At 37.1% G+C, this 15,047-nt stretch overlaps 1 protein-coding gene across 3 annotated transcripts in view; it reads right to left on the minus strand.

Annotated features, from left to right (window-relative positions):
- Nucleotides 1–15,047, minus strand: part of TAFA2 (TAFA chemokine like family member 2) — a gene marked incomplete at its 3' end in the record, with an annotated part of 533,232 nt that overhangs the window by 54,671 nt on the left and 463,514 nt on the right. The gene's annotated exons all lie outside the window — the stretch shown is intronic.

Genomic DNA, 15,047 nt, shown 5'->3' on the forward strand with positions numbered 1-15,047 from the left:
GAAGCCAACAGTATTTCCCGCACCTCCTGGGGGGGGCTGGCCCCATCCCTCAGCCAAGGCAAGGGCTCCAGGAGCTCCCTTGCCCCCCACCTTGCACCCTGGTTCTAAGTTTACAAAGTGTTTTCCTCGTTCCTTTAAGTCCTCTTCCCTGCCTCTGACATTCCCTCCCTCCCTCCCACCTGCAGGGCTGAGATCAGAGGGTGATGATGGTAAAGGGACCCGACAATGATGTGACCCTCCTGTCTCATGTCAGGGGAGAGAGCTCGGTGGCCTCCCCTCGCCCTCATGTTAACATTTGCAGTCTGAAGCACTTTAAGTTACGTGGAGTTTTTTGGTTTTAGGGGTTTTTTTTTTTTTTGGTTTGTCTGTTCCTGTAACTTATTCTCCAACTACTGCTTCCAACTGAAATAAGACTATTAAATGCCTGTTCAGGAGGGGAAAAAAAAATCATTCCTTTCAATTTTGCCTGAGGGAACAACTGCCACCAAATGACAACCACCACAGACAGAACTTTGATGGATTTATATCTAGCCTGGAAAACCCAGTTCACTAAGCTGTGAGGCTCCATTACCCATTTTCTTAACCTCCAGTAAGGCTACTGAACTGTTTGGGTGATTGAAATTTTTGGACCTCACTTATCACATTAGGGTAGGGTTCGAGTTTGCCTTCATTGTTTTTTTTTACCCACTATTTCTTCTTCAAAGTATTAACCCTACTGTGAAATGATAAAGCAAAATTTCCATCTGATAAAAATAAAACCAGCTTAAAATCAAACATTTGTTGAAATGTTATGCTTTCAGAAATTTAAGAACATGTGATTGATATAAAAACAGATTTAAATAGAAAAGTAGGACATATGAAGTTGTTTCATGTTATAAACATACTGATATAATTTTGTAAATGAGATGAGTACATCATGCATTCATATCAATCTTCCCCTCAGAGATGAGGAACCACTAGGCAGTAACTCAGGTTAGATTGTTTGGATTTTTCTTCTAAGAGAGACCAAATCACATGGATTGTCCACCTCATCCCCCATGTGAAACCAAGAAACTCAGGCATAACATACAGCTTTGACACATAATCCTCAAAAGAATGTTAAGAAGCAGATACCATTTCCAATGTCACAAAGATTTTTCTGTCATGGTAGATACAAATGGGGATTTCTCCATGTGTGATTCAAACAAAAGTCTATCAAACAAAGGCTAAAAACTTGAAATCTTGATTTCTGTTCCTTGTGCTCTAGAAAATATTTTCTTAGCTAAGGATGATTCAGTTTGTTTTAATTTATTGAATGCTTTATGTAATATTATGAGTCAAAATACTGCTTTCTACACTGAACCTCATTTAGTCACATTTTAATTGAGTCAATACCACATATCAGGCATGGTTCTGAGTAATGGGGATGCAACAATGTATAAGATGGACATAGACCTGCCCTCAAAGAGCTCATATTCCTGTGGAGAAAACAAATAATAATTAGCTACTAATGAGTAAGTAAGACAATATTAGATTTTCTAGCTCCTTGAAAGAAATGCAGTAGGGTAATGTGATTGAGAGTAATCAAGCAGGGAGGGAAGGCAGATTTTTGTGAGTCTCAGGGAAAACCTCTCTGAAGAGGTTTTAATGGCCTGAATGATGAGAAGAAAGCCTCCATGATGAAGAGCTAAGAAAGGAGGAACTTTCCAAAGAGAAGGAGCAGCAAATGAAAAGGTTCTGAAATGGGGAAACGTGTGGTGTGTTCCCAGGACAGCAAGATGGCCAGTGTGCCTGTACTGTGGTTGAACAACTGAGAGGCTGAGGACAATGTGTCAGAAACGTAGGAAGATGGTGTAGGGGAGGGGGTGTTATGGTAAAGAGATTGGATTTTATTCTCGTTGCAAGGAAAAGCCTTTGGGTAGAAATGTTGTCATCTCATTAATGCTTTAGAAGTTTGCTCAAGCTGCTCTTTAGAGAATGGACTGAAGAAAGCAAGAGTGAAAGCAGGGAGACCAGTTGTGAAGGGGTTGCAGGAGTTCAGGAGGTGAAGGATGGGACACAGACTAGACTAAGGGTTGGGAAGAAGTACCAGATGAGGGATATTTCAGAGTACAGTTGGTTTGACTTGCTAATGGATTGAGTATGAGCTGTGAGGGGAAGAGGAATTAAGGATTACTCCTAAGCTTGTCCTGAGGAATTAGAATTTGGTGGTTCTGGAAGACAGAGGAGGCCTGGGAAAGGGGGGTTTGGCAAAAGTTGGGTTGGGTCAGAATTACTGTAGTTCTGTTTTGTCTGTGTTAAGTCTGAGATTCTTATAAGACACAGGAGTAGAGATGTAAATCAGGCAGCAACATTTATAAAATGGATCTTAGGGAAGATATCTAGACTGCAGATACACACTTAAGAGATCTAGGTTGATAGGTGAATTTAAAGCCATAGACTGGACTAAATTGCCATGGAAAGGCTACCGCTACTGATAGAAGTAGGGAAAGAATAGTCCAGAACCTAAATCTGGAAGAGGGGAGACAGTAGAAAAAACTGATAAGGAGCAGAACATGAGGTAAAAGAAAAAGAACATGAGATAAAGGCATGGAAAACCAAAGAATAAAATGTTTCAAGAAAGAGGGATTGGTCAGTTATGTCAAATGTTGCTGAAAGGTTTAATAAATGAAGTGAAATAATTGTCTACTAAAAAAATAATATGATGCAGCAGTTAAAACAGAGCCTCCAAAACCGCAGTAGCTAGGTTCAAATCTAAGCTTCTTCAAACAGCATTGTAACCTTGGGCACATCATCAAATATCTCTGATTAGTATTTTTTCTTATCTAAAAGAAGGATATTAATAGCACCACCTTCATATGGTTGATTTGGGGATTAAATGAGTTAATATGTATAAAGTATTTAGAATACTCCCTGCCTCATAACAGGTACTCTGTGTTAGCTATTATTAACACTTGATCTAGATAAAAATCATTTTAATGGCATGATGAAGATAAAAGCATGATTATAGTAAGTTTATTAGAGAATGAGATGCAAAACTGCAGATAATTATAAAAATTTCTTTCAAGGAGTTTTTCTGTGAAGGGAAGAAGGAGATGAAGTAATAGTTGGAATGAAGCAAAAGTTCAAGGAAATTTTTTTAATGGATGCCATAAAAGCATGCTTGCTTGCTGGAAAAATCTGAGAAAAAGAAAATGACAATATAGGAGAGAAAGTTGAGAATTAAAAAAATGTTCTTGAAGGGAAATAAGGAATTGAGATTGAGGGCACCTGGGGGGTTGGCATTAGATTCATGTGGGGACATTTAATCCTAAGAGTGAAGGTGAGATATGTGAATACAGAGTCAGGTAGGTGTGAGCGGATTAGTTGGTGAGAAGATGAAGTTTCATATCTGATTTTATCTCATTTTGCTATGAAATATGAGAGATATTTAAGAAGAAAAAAGTATATGAAATATATATTTCAAAGAGGAAGAATAAATTTACTGGGAAAGAGTAGTAGGACTGCCCGGCAGGGAGTTGGCTGATGCACCCAGGAAACTGTAGAGGACACAGTGGAATTAATGAAGGGGTGGGATTACAGAACAAAATGGAAATAAACGACTGTGTGATGATAGATAATTTGGGATGCTTGGAGCTCTGATAGCAATTTAGGGAAACAGAGATGTAAGTCATGATGAGATGTGTCCTGCAAGTCTTTGAATGGAAGCCAGTTTAGAGACAAGAGATTATTAGGGTTTCTTCAGACAGTGATGCTAGTAGGCAGAGGACCGAGCTGAGACAGCTTCAGGAAGAGCTGGATAGTGGCTGGGCTCTCTTTACCACAGAACTGCAGCGGCCAGGAGCACACAGTGAGGTTCCACTAGTCTCTATCCTGAGAAAACAGGCAGGAACCATTTCAGCATCATCCACCAGGGCTATTTTATCATGTTTGTTACAAGGAAATTTTTATCATATGTTGGAAAAGAATTGACAGGTAAAAAAAAATTGCACCTGGTTTTCCCTTCCCAATGCCAATGTCAAAATTCATTTCTACTTTTCCTGACAAGAAAAACTGTACTTCTCCACCCCATTAATTAAATCTATATGTGGTGATGTGACTTGCTTTGGCCAATGAAGTGAAAGCTAAACTTACGAGCAAAAGCAAAGGATATCAGTCTATGTGGACATTTTAATAGCTAGTGTCATTCACCAGATTTCTCCCACCAGCAAGAGCAACCAATTACATTCTTGATAGTGGAGACTATATCAGCCTGAGTCCCCAAGTAAAGATACATGAAACAGAGTCCCCGCCACATGAAACAGAGTCCCCGCCAACCATATGGACGTATGAGTGAGAAATAAACCTTAAAGTGTTATAAGTCTCTAAAATTTGGTGGTTGTTTGTTACTGTCACAAAACTTAGCCTACCCTGACTACACAGTAGTATTTTCCATTGCTTCCTAGGTTGTGCAGTAGGATATATATTGTCAAATGTGTTAGTTGAAGGATAAGTCAGTGAAACATGATATCTCAAAAACCTGGATCATTCTAGCTTATTGAGTCAATGCAGAACGAACAGAAACAAGAAAATGTTGTTCAGATATTTATATAATTCAAAGGGTTATAAAGAGTCATTTTAAAATTGGATAATTATGTTGGCTAAGTTCAGTATGTCAGAGCTCTGGTGAAGAAAGTGTGCTTATTTCTTCTTTGAGAAGAAAGGAGGTAAAATGATGCCCATATAGTATAATGAAGAGAAGGATAAGGTAGGAGCTGCACTGGGAAGAAGAGAGCCATGTCCTCCCCCTTCAGAGAATATGGGACTAAATGTTAAGGAATTAATAATAAAGGTGATGCAGAAGAGCAAACCTCACAGACCCAAGGCCTTTCTGCCCTGACCTTTCTCTTCATTGCTGTGAATAAAATGCACAGACACACAGGTTGAGTTTCCTTGTGAGAAATAGGATTTTGTGAAAAATCTCTATCAGACTTTGTCCTTCTTATTACAATTGAAGTTGTAAAGCTTTCTGTGGGGGAATGAGAAGGGGATGATTAACCTTGTTAAAATAGAATAGATGATAGGTAGGTAGGTAGGTGGATGTGGGTGGATGGATGGATGGAAGGATGGATAATCCTGCACTCAAAGAGTTTTAAGGCATGGGTAGGGAGAATATTGACTGTTCAATATTTTATATATGCCAGTATATATGGTAAGTAAAATCAGATATCTCAAAATAGGGACGTGAATCTTCTAGCAAAATTTAGTTCACCTAAGCATGGCATACATATACACACACATAGTTTTCTTATTTGTCTGCTATATATCTTAACTTCTCATGTCAAATTCTTGTAGACAAAGGCTAACTTTTCATGTAAACTGCTAGTATGTGGCATGTGTTTAATAAATGGTAAACAAGCAATTTAAGAAGTTAAAACTAATTCCTGTGGTTTTCCTTTAAAAGGTTAATGAGACTGTAAAAAATTCAAGCAGTTACTAGAATTCTCTACACGGAGTCAGACAGAGCTCATGATAAACTAATCTAATCAAATATTAGGGCTTTCCAAATTAACAACATAGACTTCACAGACAATCAGCGTCATACTAAAATGATGCAAGACCCCCTGGAGAAGATTTAGATGAAAAAAGAACAAACAATTTTCTTCATGTCACAATCCCCAAGTCACAAAAGATAAAACAAAACAACAAAAAGCCCCACACCTTTCTGCTATTCTCTCCTCCCTGAATGTGATGCATTAATACAAAATGTTGCCTCCTCCATTTTTGTGAAATGACACTAGAGAACACATAGATTTAATTCTTATGAAAACAGGATTACCAAGTCTTGCCCAGCTCTAATTGTTGCCTTCCAAGGTTATTACCTTCATATATCATTTCAACAATAGGATACCGCCCTACTGGTTCCTCAGAAACATGGCCTTAAGAGACTGCCTCTTAAATCATATCTTAAGATTCCTAAATGTTTTTGCAAACCTGTTATGATTGGAATACTCTGGAATGAAGTCTTATAAGGCATTTTAGCAAAATCTTTGTTTCTAACTATTTTTTACCTTCTCCATAAGAAAAAAAATATCTGAATAGCATTTGGTTTATATGTGTGCATAAATTTTTAAAAATTATATATACACATACCTATATAGACACATTTAATTATATATAATTATATACACATATATGTTTATATATATGTTAATATGGTCACATTTTAGCCATTACTTGTGAACCAACTGTATACATAAATATGAAAAATGGGTTCGCAGAATAGTATTTATGCAAATCATTTACCTTGAGTAGTGTTTGCTGGCCTTTGGTCAATAAGAGCACAAAGCTATGCATATCACATTCTAAATGTAAGAATAATCCATTCACTCTGGAAACAATTTAAGGAATAGTGGTATTTGCTAAGTAACATCCATAGAATATTCACTGTATGCTATGCATTATTCCATTTTATCATCACAACAACCATTAAAGAGGAAACTATAATTATCCCCAATTTACAGATGAAGAAACTGAACCAGAGAAATAGTAAGTAACTTGCCCAAAGTAAAATAGTAATAGACAAAACCAGAGGTGAGAATTCAGACAGTTTGCTTTCAGAAACCATGATCTTCAACACTATCATATGACGCCTTTTCTACAGAGCTCCGTGCACATGCAGTAGACTACAGTTCCAGATGATGTGAAGGAAAGCAAGAAGTGTATCACTGTTCCTACATGTGATACTTGGTAGCCTAGAAAGGACATGGGCTCTGGAACTGAAATATCTCAGTGCAAGTCTACCCTAACCTATACTATACTTGAGTAAATGCTTAAGCCCATTCACCTTTCAAAGAACTGGTTTGTTCATCTCTAAGATAGCTCCATCGAGTCCTTATAAAGACCGAATGAGATAATGTATGTGAAACTGCTTTTAAACTGTATAGCATTACTTAAATGTTATTTTAATTTTAGCTATTAATGTAATTAATGAATACCAAAATGATACAACATATAAATTTAAAAGATATTGCTGTTAGAGAAATATCTATATTCTATAAAAGTTCTAATTTAATATTTTAAAAAGTCTATGTGTATATATATGTATACACACATAATTGTGTTGACATGAGACGCATGTAAAAAAAATTAATCTGACACAAGCTACAGAAGAGAGTAAATTTAGCGTCAAGTTGTGAATTTGTTCCTACTTGGTTTCCTCTCCATTAGATTTCAGTTCTTATTTGTATTCTGATTTGTCTCATTGACTCTGAAATTTTGTTTGTCTCCATACACTCCTATTTAATAGTTTTACCCAGCTTGACTAGCTCCCCAGAGTATGCATTACACCTTCTAAGCAGAAATAAAGCATCACCTACATGCACCAATAGGCATCTGAAGTGCAAGCTAGTTAGTGGATTTAGCTTGCTGTAAATCACTTTGAATGGAAAAAATGTGCTGAAACAAAAACTTTCTGAGACAGCTAATTTCTCACTTTAATTCATTAGACTGAAAAAATAGGGCACATTTTTAGACTTTCATGCTGAAGCAATCTAATTAAAAGAAATGGTCATTTAAAAAGCTCAATGAAATTTCAAAAGTTCACATAATTTATGAAGTCAGGATGACTGGGGAGGAAATAACCAAGTGTCAATGACATTTTTACAGAGCTTGTTTTCTAAAACTGCTCTAGTTTCATATGGAAAAAAATAAAGTTATTGGGGAAAAACAGATTGCCACAAAGGATAATAATCCTAATAACAGTACAGTCTCCGTTAACAAAAGCAAACTCTCAACCAGAGGAGGTACCACAGTCTATTTTAAGAGAAAGAGGCAGAACAGAAGAAGATTCATTCTTGGGGGAATTTTAGATTCACTGCCCCTCAGCTCAATCATGAACATCTTCTATATCCACGTTTTAAATGAGAAGTGATGTTGAGGAAGGCAAACCTCAAAGAATATTGGTCTCCTTATAAACTGTCCAACACTTCTGCTGGTAAGGTCTGCTCTGAAAAAGAGGAACTGGACAAATCAAATCCATTTCTCTAGAAATTTGAACTAAAAGTCACAGAATTGTCCCATGGAAATGGGCACTTGGGTCCAAAGGTCATTTGGCATCCGGAGTCAGGTAACCTGTGGAGAGCTTTGTGCAAGCCTCACGGTGTTGAGAGATGGGGACACATAGGCGTGGGAAACAAGCACAGGTACAAGGGTAAGAGATAAAAAGTAGGGAGTTCCACCACCTGCCTTGGTGTCTGCCTTTCTTGAGGTCTTCCTGAACTTTTTCCTCAATTCCTGAAATATTTTATAGAATAGGTTTCAGTGAGCCCCTTTTTTCCTGACGTAATTTGATGATGTCTTTGTTCTTTGAACCAAAAATAATATACTGACTAGAATATTTCCTCTTTTTAGATAAAGTTAAAATTAACAAAAGCTAATTATCAATCAGAAATATTGTACAGCACAGGGAACTATATTCAATATCCTGGAATAAACCATAATGGAAAAGAATATGAAAAAGAACATATATATATGTGTGTATATATATATACACACATCTCAGTCACTTTGCTGTATGCCAGAAACTCACACAACACTGTAAATCAACTAGACTTCAATTTAAAAAAAAGAAGTATTTTCTACTCCTACTTTTAAGAGCAAAAGACAAGTTTCCACCTTCAAAGTAGGATCCAGGAAATTCACCATTCAACAGCCTCACTTCCTATATTTACCTCATAGAGAAAATTGACATTTCAAAAGATAACCAACTCCAATTACTATGAGGGGAAAATGATCCATAATATTCTTTTAAATGTTTCTAAAGGCAAACTTTTAAAAGTAGATTTTCTGCTTAATCCCAAATTATACCCCCAAAATGTGAAGAATCAGAACATCCCCAATTCCTAAACACTATGAGAGACACACTGTTCTTTTATGACTAGTAATATTCCTGTAAGTGCTCCTAGGAAGGAGGGCAGGCAGCCCAAGCGCTTCTTCAGGAAAATGATAGAGTGAGTAGCAAGAGCAGTGAAAAGAAAGATGGGATTTTGTCCCTGAAGAGTGAAATGTTGAGTAAGTCCCTGAGTCTCTATCCTCATCTGCAAAATGAGGAAATCAGACTAGTTTTCGAGGTAATTTAAAGGTTCCTTCCATTTCTAAAGTGTTATGAGTTCATGAAATGATTAAGTTTCATTACAATGGGTACAATATATGAGACCTATCAGAAAATGAAAGTCGAAGTAAAATGTATTTTTTAATTGCTTCAAACTGACAAATTAACCTAAGTCACTGAACTTAATGAGAAACTGAGAAGAGAGTTTATGAAATTTATATTTTGGATTTATTTCTTACCTGTATGAAGCCACAAATCTTAACTACACAGTGTAATATTCACTATAAAGTCAACCAGTATCCTCACGTTGCTTTATGTACAAAATAGTTTGATTACTGTTGATTCCATAAGAGCAATCAAGTCCAAAAGGTAATATGTAACACGGTGGTTTGGGTGAGGAGTCTGAAGTCAGATGGTCCAGGTTCAAGTCCCACCTTTAAAAAAGAGTATCTACCTATTCACCAAGACTCCTTTTTCTTTCCCCCTGGGCACACAACTAGACTACATTTTCCAGTCTCCCTTGCATGTAACACATGGAAGAGGGGCAGAAATGAGTTATACTTCTTCAAAGCCAGGCCTACAAAAAACCTCCCACTCTATCAGCCACTCTCTCTCTTCCCCTTTCAGATAGATGTCAGTGCCAAAGGTGATCGTGAAGAGTCACCATCAGCCTGGGCCCCTGAATGACTGTAGAGGAGAGATCTACCTCCTGATACTAACTGGATTCACATACACAAGGAATAAACTTAGGCTATGTTAAACCAATAAGATTGAGTGTTATACCTGTTACAATAGCCAGTATTAATTAATATGCAATAATATTCCTAGTAATGGACTTAGGAAGGAGTTGGGTACCATCCAAGTGCTTCATGAGAAAAATTACACAGAGAATAAAAAGAGCAGTACTATAGTCTGAATGTTTGTGTCCTCCCAAAATTGATATGTTGAAAACCTAATACCCAAGGTGATAGTATTAAGAGGTAGGAACTTTGGGACCTTTGGAAGGTGATTAGATTTGGTGCTCTTATAAAAGAGAGCCCTGAGAGCTAATTTACCCTTTCTGCAATGTAAGGATACAACATGAAGTCTGAAACCCAGAAGGGGGCCCTCACTCTACCGTGCTGGCACCCTGATCTCAGACTTCCACCCTCCGGGACTGTGAGAAATAAATTTCTGTTGTTTATAGGCCACCCACTCTTTGGTATTTTGTTATAGCAGCCCATGTGGACTAAGACACACAGAAGATAAAAGATGTGATTTGAAAAAATTAAGCCTCAGCTCCTCATCTGTAAAATGGGAATTGCATTATCATCTACCATAAAGGGTTATAATGAGGATCAACTGAGTCAACATTCATAACGATATATGATAAAGGGTAAATGTTAGCTATAATTATTATGGAGGCCTTAAATCCTTGAATCTATTTATATACAATGTGAATATCTAAAAGAGAATCAATTGATTTTTAGAGACTTCAAGTCTAATAAAGTCCTACTTAGCCATTTTACAAAAAAGAAATTGATGGTTAGAAAACATTATCCTAATTCAAGATCATAGATTAGTACTCAGCTCTCTTAATTTTAGTTCAATGTCACTTCCATTACCAACACCCCACATCTCTTTGCTCACCAAATTCCCCTCATTTTGCCTCTTTTACACCTTAATTTCTCTCCCTCCTCTACGACCTCACTTCTACTGTCCTAGTCTAGGCATCCTTAGCATCTTTTCCTTGAATAATCATGAGGGTCCGTATTTGCTAGATCGTTCCCTTACACACATAAACACACACATTCTACCATAGTAGGTCTTTCTAAAATAAAGCCTAAGGTATAAAAGTATCCTTGGCTTGTTGTTTTTCATAGGATAAATTCAAAACTCTTGGGCATAGCACACGTATCCTTACATCAGGCCAACTCTGATTTCTCCAGCCTCACTTTCCTGGGCACTCCTGCTGCAACCTATGCGGAAGTTATATAAACTATTTTTATAATTTTATTATATCATTGCTCAGCACCTTTCACTCTTTCTTGAGTGCTGGCCCCACTTTTTACTCCACGGGAACAGCTACCCCATCTTTAAAGTTCAGAACACTGTAACACCTACTCAATGAAGATTTAATCAACCCTTCAGGTAGACTGGACTGCTCTGTCCTCTAACATTTTCTTACTTATTTTGCCACACTTGTGACAGTTTTCTATACTTACTTTTTATATCTCTCTTTCCCTCTACTAAATTGTGAGGCCCAAACTTATGATTATTCATCTCCGAATCCCCAGCTTGATGCACAGTTTGAGATCCATAATAGAAAAATCAATATGCTTGATGAATAAATGAATACATAAATGGTTTACTACAAGAGTTCTCAAGAGAGAAAAAACGGTAAATTTAATCATTTTTTCAAGTCTAGGCTTAGATGAACTTATTAGAATTGTAAAAATATTTGACCTTGTTATTTTGTGTATATGTGTTTAATTTGCTCTGTTGGAGAATCAAGTAGAGTTTCAAGAAGAGAGATACACTCAATGAGCCCTGGATTGGGAGGTCAGAAGCCCTAAATTCTATTTCCAGAACTACCACAAATTGACTATTTAATTTTGTGTAATTCAGTTAACTATCTCTCTAAATCACAATTTATCATCCATAAAATATGGAAGTTGGCATATATGATAGGAGAACTTTTAATACCATGTATTAAAGAAAAAAATGTAATGTCAGCTAAAAGCATTTCAACCGGTAGCATTTGTACATAATAGAAGAAACTTCCAACATAATCAGTGAAAACCTGTTCATCAGAGAAGCAGTGGGATATTGTACTCTGACCCTGGAGACCTTGACTTCGGTCCCAAATTGGTCAGGACAACTCTTTGAAAAAATCACCTTACTTATTTGGACTTCAGTTTCCTCAACTACAAAATTAGAAGGATCTCTAAGTTTCTTTTCCACTCTGAAAATATATTATAAGCCACATACAAATCTAGATAGATAGAGGCACTAAAGTAATTTAATTTAAAAAAATGATTATCTACTGAGAGAAGGATGAACTTGTATTTCTTGTATCTAATTTTGCAGATTCATAATTCCATACCCTTCAGTATACTAAGAGGTTTTCTACATCTGAGGTATTTTTTGAAGCCAGCAAGATATCTATAAACAGAAGAAATTGGTATTATTAAAGAATGAACAAAATCTTTGCCTTCCAACCAAATCTTCTCTCACACATGGAAGGTTTGCTTTGTTCCCAGTGATTGACATAAAAAGCAAATTTAGGTTATCTTTCCTCAACACTCCAGTAATTTCAATATGGAACATCCAGGTTCTGAGTGTCACTCTAGATCAAAAGTATATAAATCCTAAGTCAAATTTTTAAGGAAAACTACATAAGCCTTTAAAAAAAGTTTTTAGATGTTAGTAGCTCTTTGAGAAGTTATACTCTGTACTACCTAGTCACTGGGTAAGAATTTTACATCGACATATCAATTAAACTTTTTTGGTTGTTGATAGCTTCTGATAATGTCCTCTTTAAAAAATGTGTTTAGAATTCACTTATGATGGGAAATTCAAATTAGAATAGAGAAGCAGCAAAGTGTAGTAGAAGGATCATTGGTCGGTGAGTCGGAAAAATCTGTGCCCTCATTTGCACTCCACTACTAACTAAACCTGAGATCTCTGCAAACCCATTCACACACATTAGAAGATTCATCTAACACTGATTAAGTTCCAGGCATTGCGCTGTCTCCTGAGAATATAAAACTGAAGGGAAAACAGTCCCTGCTTTCAAGGAGCTTAGAAGGCAGAAGAGGGGGAGAGCCATGTAAAATAAAGTGATAAAGAGGCCATGACCCGCATAGCCACAGAATGTACTAAGACAATTTAAAAAAATGAATTGCACCCAGGAAGGGGCAGGTGTGAGAAGGGAGATAGGAAATAATTTGTAAAGAAGGTGATGTTTAATCTGAATTTTGCAAGATTCTTGGAAGCTTGCCACGTCAAGTCAGCAATATTGGTCTTGCTTAGTTTCCTGGTCTAGACTAAATGATCTCTAAGCTTCCTCCGGTTTTAAATTTCTATAATTTCACTGACATCTTTAATAACAATATAGAAAGGTATTTATTTCTGTTTTGTTTACACATGTGTATATTTAACCACAGTACATATACTATCCAAAACCTTATATTGAAATATTTATAACATAAAACTTTCTAAAACAGTTATCTTGCTTCTTTAAACATTTATATCCTAAGCCTCATTTAACTTTTCAGCTTAATCTTTGCCTTGATTACAGGCATCCAGTCCTCGGGTGTGTTGGAAGTATAGCTTTAAACGGATGCAAAAAAACACATGACACAGTGTGAAATGTAGCAGTAAGTGAATACTAACTAAGTGGCATCCCAGGAATGTTATTTTGTGGAAAAGTTCCCTGGTGTTAATTCGTTCTTTTGGTAATTTGCCTTTTTTCTCCTGAAAGCGAAGTGAGCATGTACAGTAACAGGCCCTCATGGGCAGTGTAAAATGGACACCATCCAGCAAAACTAATTAATGAATCAAAGGCTCAAGCAGCCTTTGGCTGGGAGGCAGCAGAGTATCTGGTGGTTTCAAGAGGAAATCAGACAGATGCTGGCTTTTACACAGCTGTGACTTGCTGTGTAACTTTGAGCAAGTTTCTTACACTCAAGCTGCAGTTTCCTCATCGGCAAAACAAGAATAATAAGCCTACTTCACAATGTTGTTGGGAAGATTAAATTTAAAAAGGGAGGTGAAGCTCTTAGCACTGTGTCTACCACATAGACAATGTTCAGTGCTTACTGGCTATTATTATTATCATCACTATTACAAATCCAGGGTTCCTATTATCCTTGCGAGAACACTCTTCAGGATGAAGGATAGGACAGATGGCAGTGGTTTTAAATGAAACTAATTTATGGATATAGTCCTCAGCAAGTTACACTCTTATGGAAGAGTCAGTAGATAATGTAAATAATCACATAGCACAGTTGACCCTTGAACAACATGGGTTTGGACTGTGCAGATTCATTTACACACAGATTTTTTTCAGTAGTAAATACCACAGTACTGCACCATCCGTGCTCGGCTGAATTTGCAGAAGCAGAATCCTGGATGCGTGGGAACCACGTACACGGAGGGTGGACTATAAGTTTTATGGGGACGGTTGCCTGCTCCAAGGGTGGATGTCCCTCACCACCACACTGTTCAAGGGTCAACTGTAGTTGAGGACACAAATTCTAGAGCCAGACTACTTGGATTCAAATTCCAGTTCTGCTCTTTTCTAGCTACATAACCTTTGACAAGTTACTTAACGTCTCTACAGCTCAGTTTCCTCATCTGTAAAATGAAGAAAAATCATAGTGTCTGCCTCATAAGTCTTAAGGACTTAATTAATTAATACATAGAAAGTATTTGCAACAGATTCTGGCCACGGTACATATTCTGTAAATGTTTGCTATTGATAGAAATGACAATTTGCTTAACACCTCTGGTGAAGTAGGAGGTAGTGTCACTGATGGGGAGTGAGATGTGGTTGGTGGTTTGTTCTTACCTCAGTGGCATCAGCATTCTCATGAAGCCCTTCTGAGGAGAAGGACAGCTGACAGCCCATTCTCTAGGGTCAGACACACCCGGATTGGAAAGCTGACCTATTGTGCATGACCTCGTTCAAGTGACTTCACTCCAAAGTCTCAGGGGGCTTGGTCATACAATAGGAATCAAACTATCTACCTCATAAAACCATTGTGAGAATGAAATGGGATCCTGAATGTAAAGTGGTTACCTCTATACTTTTGGTTTTTTTTTAAAGGGCTCAACCTAAGGCTTAAGTGAATTCAAAGCCCACGCCTTAATCCTGAATTGTCTCTCTAGCCTAAGGGGCAAGAAAGCTGCTCAGAAAAACTGTCAAACTGTTCTGCCACCAAACCCTCACTCTTGAACCTTATTCTTCATGATATCATTTGACCCCCACCAC

The sequence above is a fragment of the Mesoplodon mirus genome (assembly GCF_964341445.2).
Source record: "Mesoplodon mirus genome assembly, chromosome: 11".
NCBI lineage: Eukaryota > Metazoa > Chordata > Mammalia > Artiodactyla > Ziphiidae > Mesoplodon > Mesoplodon mirus.